Here is an 8,375-nt window from a genome sequence, read left to right as displayed (position 1 = left end):
GTACTTTTACTTTTGGTACTTTAAGTACATTTTGATGCTAATACTTTTGTACTTTTATTCAAGTAAATTTTGAATTCCGGACTTTTACTTGTAACAGAGTATTTCTACATTGCAGTATTGATACTTTTACTTAAGTAAACAATTTGAGTACTTTTTCCACCACTGCTGATAACATTGTCACTCATTATTACTTTTGACTTTAAGCCTCTTGGCGAGAAACTTTTAGTGGTGGTAAACAAGACCAGTCCGAACAATAGCAAGGATAGCAATATTGTGACTATTATATTGCGGTAATGACTATTGGTTCTTTCACAAAATATAATATGTTTGATAATAATCATCAGTAAAGCCTATAATAACTAGGTGGGTAAAGACAAATAATAGAACAGATAGAAGTTCATGAAATTACATTAATTTACTGCAGTACAGCCTCTAAAACAAGGACAACATAACTTTTATGCCATATCATGATATTTTTAATCCAAAATCCAAGACAATATATATATATAGTCTTATTAAACATGAATATAATATTGATATATTGCCCAGCTTTGTGTAAGATTAATGTTCAATGTGATATAATATCACCCTAAAAATCACATACAATGTATCCATCATCAGATCTCAAACATCTACAATATGCACACACAATCTATATGATGACTAAACCACATAGTTTGGGAAACACTGCAGTAACAACATGTCAAGATGTAACTTAAAAGACAAGATATACACTGATTATTTTTGCAAGGCACACGACACACTTCCACAAATTACTGAAATAACTGCTAATGTTCATAAAGCTCATAATGTCTGTCACGTCTCTTCACACATTCTCTTACAATACGTCAACGAGAGAGAGAGTGTGTGTGCGTGTGTGTGTGTGTGTGTGTGTGCGCGCCCGCGCGTGCATGCATAGACATAGATTAATCCTGTAGTGTTCAATAGAAGATAAGTCATTTGTATATCATTAGCAGAAGCCAGGTTAAATGCTGTAATCTTAATTACAGCATCAAGATTAGTTCCATTAATTTCATTTGGTTTGCATGAATGTCAAACACCTGTGTGTGTGTGTGTGTGTGTGTCTGTGTCTGTGTCTGTGTCTGTGTGTGTGTGTGTGTGTGTGTGTGTGTGTGTGTGTGTGTGTGTGTGTGTGTGTGTGTGTGTGTGTGGTAAAGTTGAAAAGGTAATAAGCACAATATTATTGTAATATTTGTCTAGTAGGACCCATATGCAACCCACTTCAGTACTCTTCCAATTGTTAGACAACAGCACCCCCATGTGGTACAAAACCGTTCATGTAGCAGTGAACAACTAAAACTTTCAATGTTGCAAATCAATAAATTGCTGTTTTAAACTGCCACCTGTTACTGACAATAGGTGCTAAATTAATATAGAATCTAATTTCACATACTGGCATTTACGGTCCACATTGTTGACAGCTGAAAGCAAGCATTCCACTGCATTGTTTGCACTGTAACTACATTTGATGAACAAAGTCAACAAACTATTGCAACTGCGTGTGTGCGTTTGTTTGTTTCATCATGACTGTCTACATACATACTGATAAGAGATAGAGAATGTACATACAGTGTAAGGACTGTGTACAGTTTTTATTTATTAACCAGATCCTTCTAGAAAGAGCCATGCACAGAGATTTTTGGCTCACATCGCACTATAAAGCCTGATGTATATTTTGCTCGAGCCGTTATGTCTAGAATTGAGCATAGCCGATATACAAGCTCAGCCAAATGCTACTTCTAATTTCCCAATCAACATTGACTGACTGATTGATTGTTTGTTTGTTTGTTTGATTGATTGATTTATTGACTGACTGATTGATTATTCCATTTATTGATTGATTGATTCAAACTTATTTGAACAGGGAAAACACTGAGCCTAATGGGCACAGTCCATATATGCCCACACATTTTAGCACTTTTAAACAGACGTTTTTAGAAAACAGGCTATGATGAAAAGGGGGTGACTAATCACTAGGCCTAAACGATCAAAACCATGCAAAAAGCAACTACAGGAATAGACTCAAATGGATGGCAAAAACTATAACAAACACGCACGCATGCACACACGTAATGCCATGGATTGAACTGAGAATTAAGAACCCTTCCTTAAATCCAGAAGACATTGCATGCTTGTATCTGCATGGATTGCTGTCACTTTTAACAACAATGTTGTTACAATAGCAGTTAACAGTGCTCATCTGCTAACTAACACAACAATTAAACTAGTCATACAATACAATTACACTAGTCATAGTAATCTCTAGTTCTGTCAAATCTTGACTATCGGCCTAGTATCTGTTCTAGTGCATCAAAGCAATAACTGTCTTGTTAAACTTCAGCTTGCTCAGAACAGAGCTGCACAACATTTCTGTCAGGCCACGTCCCAATCTGGGATTTGTGAAACAGCGTGCAAGGAGCTCTCCCAACAATAGCACTCTCTGTTTCCTAAACAATTAGCACAATATGTAGAATTTGGAAGGATTGTGTTTCGTTAATTTTTCAAAACCAATGTACGTACTGTTCTACTTACATACCAGTTGAAGAAATCACAGATTGAGGCTTTAACCTTTTTTATTTTTTCTTTATGAATTATGCGTGACCATTAGGGTTTATGGAAGATGCTTCTGAACATGTATTCTATAGTTTGACTAATTCAAACACTCTTGTATCTATTAAATTGCTAGTTTGACCACTTCAAATACTCTTTCATCTTAAAATAACTATTAACCGAAAACAGCCGATCTACAAGCTCTCAACGCATAACAGCACAAAGTCTTGTGAGCTTGTAGATCAGCTATTTTCGGTGCTAAACATGCTTCCATTTAAGACTTGCTCTGTGTAATCCAAAATGACTGAAATCAGTTGTGGCGACTGAGAACTTTAATCCAATCAGGACCAGTCAAATATTTTCTCTGTCAGTTAGGTGGGTTGTATGTTATTGTGTGGGTCAATAAAGCGCCTGTAGACATTTTATAGTACAGTTATTACAGGATGCACTAATATTGCACTATTTATTTGCGTGTAAAAAATAAATAAACTTCATAATAATATTCCATGTGAACAATGCCAAGACAAAAGCAGGGTGTGGATTCTTGACTGCAATACCTCAGTAGCTAACCTGCACTCTAAAGGCGGCTTTCCATATGCATGCATGGACTTACCTAGCCCCACCCCACACTGCCCACCACAGCGACGGTTTCCACTACAATGAAGTGGGTAGTGTGGTGTGTAAGTGGTACTAAACTGGTGCCTAAAAAGTACCCTAAAATCCTCACTCTAAATTAATTTAACCATTTATTTTGTGACACCGAGTATAGCCTTGCAAGCCAGCCTCTGCGGTTCACACTCTGAGAAATGGACTCAAATGAGTATTTGGTTACATCTGTACACTTTCAGAGTTAAATTAGAGCAGAGGATGTTACTGTGTGGCAAAAAGGATATTGAATAAACGTAACCCATTGGCATAGAGGTGATGATGATTACAGGTGCTACTGACGAGTAGAACTTGAATTAATAGCTATATTTACTGAATCAATGAGCAGATTGAGCACTACATCACTGCTACTTGTACTTACCAATAACACAGTCACACAAATCAATACAACACACACTGCTACTTACCAATAACACACACAAACCAATACTGCACACACACTGCTAGTTATCAATAATACACATAATCAATACATACAACACAACACAACACACACACACACACACACACACACACACACACACACACACACACACACACACACACACACACACACACACACACACACACACACACACACACACACACACACACACACACACACTCACTGTTACCAATAACACACACACTAATCAATACAACACACACTGTTAGTTATAATACTCACTCACTCACTCACTCACACACACACTCACACTCACACTCACACCACACACACTATCACTACAATACACACAATGCAACAGGCACAGCGCTCCCCAGTGGTCAACTAAAACTAAGCATGTTGTCTGAATGTTAAATAATGCCTAAAAACGTCATTGTGCCACTGTCAGAGGTCAGGTAACATACAGTACCTTAATTAACAAGCAGCAATAGGCTAGTGCAGTGGTTATCAAAGTGGGGTCCAGGGACCCTCAGGGTTCCATGAGGAGGGTTCCAAATGGACCCTAGCTTACATGTCTGTAACTCATGAGAGCTTACAAGTGGAACCAAATGAACCCTTAGCTGTAAGGGTCCATTTGGTTCTATTTGTAGTACAGTGGTAACGGGTGAGAAGAACCACTGAGCAAGTGTAAACAGGCTGCTATGTGTGCTAATGATAGCCTCATAATGATTTGCTTCCATTCACCGTTCAGATCGAGGCACTGCTGATAGCCTACTGTTAATTAGTATCATTAGCAACACCTGTGTTCCTGTGTTGTTTTATGTCTATGTAGCTGCCATGAAAAAGAAAAAGATAAAAATATTCCAATAATGTATTATAACCAGCATAAAGCAAAACCAGCATAGGAAAGTTAAGGCTCTATATAATCCAAAGCAAAACCAGCAGACAAAAGTCAACGTTTCTTACCTGCTTTGATGTCTTCTTCCTTGTAAAGTCTGACACTCACTCAGCCTGAAGCCTTGGCGCGACTCAAATTGAGACTCCAGTCCCATGGTCTCCGTCCAATTCCTTCCTGTTTTTGAAAGAACATGTTGAAATGAAAAGGAATAATTTTAATGAAATTAAACTTCTTCCGTGGTGTGTTTTTTCCTTTCATTTTGCACCAAACAACCAGAAGGCAATAACGTTACTATGGGCTTGTATACGTTTGACTGACCGCTCGAGCGTCTCACCGTTTGAAAATGCCCGCCTGGCCCGCCACAGCCAGCCAGCTGCATTCTGATTGGACCAAACCGAAATCTTTCAAACACTCAGCGCTTTTTTGCTATATTTGTATTCATTATATAATACATGTATGTTCAGTGTTGAAAAAGTGTCTGCTTATTATAAGTGACTTTGGCCTTGTTTTTTCTGTAACGTTACTTGTATATTATTGGTTGTTGGGGGAAACAGGATAGGGGGCACTAGGGACATCTGGGCAATTAAGTCTGATGATGTCATGTACCATGCATGCATACTTGACATTACTTAAAGGGCAAGACCACTTTGGTAGAGGTTTGGGTTGTGTAGTTTCAGTGCCATGATGTAACTCCAAAGGTGGACAAGAAATGAAAAATAATTGCTCCAGTAATTAGAAATTGATAATTCAAAATATGCTCCTCATTGACTTACATTGTACACTGAAACAGCTCTCAAAGTCACTCTTTTAGCCCGTAAACGAACACAAACTAAGCTGATTCAGACAATATAGAACATCACCAAACCCAGTACTGTTTATTTTTTTGATAAAAATGTTAACTTCCTGATGATTTTACTATTTGAAGATCCGGATCCGGATCCACCGATCCAGTCCGGGTTTTCTTTCTAATAAAAATGGCAAAATCAACAGTAAGTTAACATTTTTATCAAAAAAAAACCAGTACTGGGTTTGATGATGTTCTATATTGTCTGAATCAACTTTGTTTACGTTCGTTTACATGCTAAAAGGGCGACTTTGAGAGCTGTTTTACTGTACAATGTAAGTCAATGGGGAGCATATTTTGAATGATCAATTTCTAATCAATGGAGCAATTTTTTTTTTTTCTTGTCCACCTTTGGAGTTACATCATGGCAAGGTAAATACACAACCCAAACCTCTACCAAAGTGGTCTTACCCTTTAAGATCTTATTTTTTTTAGCATTTTGGACAAAATAGCCAATTTTACATGGAGGTTTACATGTCCCTAGTGCAAACCTATCCTGTAGGCCTATCTGTTGCGGGTTGTGTTTTTTGGGGCTTGTTTGTAAAATGTAGTTGCTTATTTGGGCTTGTTTCCTAATGTTGTTTAAACCATGAAACATTTTCATGTCAAGGACCCCCAAATAAATATGCATTTGTCCACGGATCCCCCCCCCCCTTCTTTTGGGCTTGTTTTCATATATCTGCTTTCTTATTTCTCTTGCATATTATGTAATATTTACATCAACATTTTGAGCAGCACAATATCTCTTCTTGTGTAATAGGGATACATTAATAATGTCAAATGATTAAGCAGCTAGGGTTGCCAATTACCTATATTCAAATAGGGGACACCCAGGTGAGTGTCCAGAAGTCCAGAATCTCACTGTACAGTGTTTGTATATGATATTAACAACCTGGTATTATATTATGTAAGAGCTATTTGAACTTGTAAGATGTGCGTCATTGATTGATAAAAAATAAAGTTTGTCTCTTATCAGTTCAATAATGGACACGTCTTTTAGTTTGCAAACAAGGGACAATTCCTTATTTCAAGGGACGGTTGGCATTTGCAACCATATGCAGCAGTTGATAACTTAGGAAAAATATGCAATAATTAACCCAAGCTATCGTTCGGAACCAGGACCTTGGCAAAATATAATTATAAAGGTGAGAGTTATAAAAAGGTATGTGTAAAAAGAAGACACGACACGACTAGTTATAATAGGTGGTTATATTACAATTAACTTGCCACAAAATATGAAGAGAGATGAGGCTGGTACAAACTATTAGATCTAAAAGCGACCTGGTGGTCTGTACTAAAAATCTCTTCTGCTTCAATAGCCCCAAAATGCATGATATAAAATGGTTTGTTTTGGAGTCTGGACCAAGGGGGAGTTGAACCGTTATCACAAGGGGCCAGGGGGGGGGGGGTGACCTTGTCTGGATGTTTTCAAAACCATATCTCATATATGGTTCCCGGCAAATGTCTTTCAGGCAATCTTGATAGCAGGTTTTAGGAATCCACAACATTATAGTTCTCGTCGATGTTTAGTCAAAACCAGGTCCATGGCCAGACAGTATTCTACTGTGTAGAGTTCATGGCTGCATACTGGGGTTGTATGCAGTCTGGGGCAAATGGTGGTGGCCTTTATGTATGTCCACGACGGTTAAACACAATACAATATATGTATATGTCCTATACAATAAAATCATTAATACAGAGATATGAAAATATATCTATCAGCAGTGGTGGGCAGTTACAATTGAAGTAGGCGTACATTTACTTGAGCATTTTTGGAGTATGTATCTGTACTTAACTTATTTGTATTTGTATTTTTGAATAGGCCTACTTATGCTATATTTTCACTCCACTAAACATTTCAAAGACAAATATTGTAACCACTACATTTCTAGGAAGAGAAAAAGTAGGATACATTATGTATTAACCTACTTAAGCCCTATTTCAAGTAGTGAAAATAGCAGATTTATAAGGTCACATTACATGGGAAGTCATAGCAGAATAAGTGGATACTAAGCCTGTCTGTAAGCAGCAGGCCCCAGGTTCGGGCCCCGGCAATGTTTCGAGGTGTCTCTGAGCAAGAAACTCAACTGCTCCCCCACTGCGCTCAAGTCTGACCACTAGCAGCAATCATGCTGGGTGAAGCTGAAAACTGAATTTCCCCCACGGGATCAAATAGGTCTACTGATTATTATTTACCTCGCATCACAATGCGACACATTGTGAGCTTTATAGATCTGCTATTTTCACTATCAATTAAGCTATAGGCTACAAACTGGGATCTGAGTATTTACAGTTGGAATAGAATGTAACGTGATTTTCAACCTTTTTTAATTTCAAGGACCCTACGTTTCATGTGCATTAGGCCACGGACCCCATCTGATACCTTTTTTTAAATCTCTGGGACCCCAGTACAAATGGAACCAAATGGACCCTTATGGGTCCATTTGTACACACTCAGAATTTACAGGCCTATAAGTGTCCATTTTGACCCGTGGTGATCACCGTACGTGATGTTGAGAACCAGTGATGTGACGGTCATTCTGGTCCATCCATATGATTCACAATGCATGCTGGGAGCTCTGGTTGTCTGGAGGAGCAGTGTTTTCCAAACATAGGGTCGCAGACCCATTGTGGGTCATGGACACATGTGGGTGAAAATTGTTTTTTCGTCCGTACTCCATCATTTTGTAGTATTCCGTGAGAAGAGAGAGGAAACAGCATGTGTGTACATGTTATTTTGAAACAGCATCATATGCAGATGGGAGGAAAAAAGTACCAGCTGGTACAATGTTTCTTATGGTGCTGTTTCAAAGACCGGTTTGTGCAGCAATTTATTCATGTCCACATAAAGGAGTGCATACATAGACACACATATTAAACGAGCAATAAGGTAAAGGTAAATTCGCAAAAGCATGGCTGCTCCAGCTATGAAAGTAGCAGCAGAGACAGCACAATACTTTGCCAGCTTTTTTTTTTAATGAATGAAAAGCTAAGACAAAATCAACAACAAC

The sequence above is a fragment of the Gymnoscopelus braueri genome, assembly GCF_963280865.1.
Source record: "Gymnoscopelus braueri genome assembly, chromosome: 24".
NCBI classification, from domain to species: Eukaryota; Metazoa; Chordata; class Actinopteri; order Myctophiformes; family Myctophidae; genus Gymnoscopelus; species Gymnoscopelus braueri.
This window is presented reverse-complemented; position numbering follows the sequence as displayed.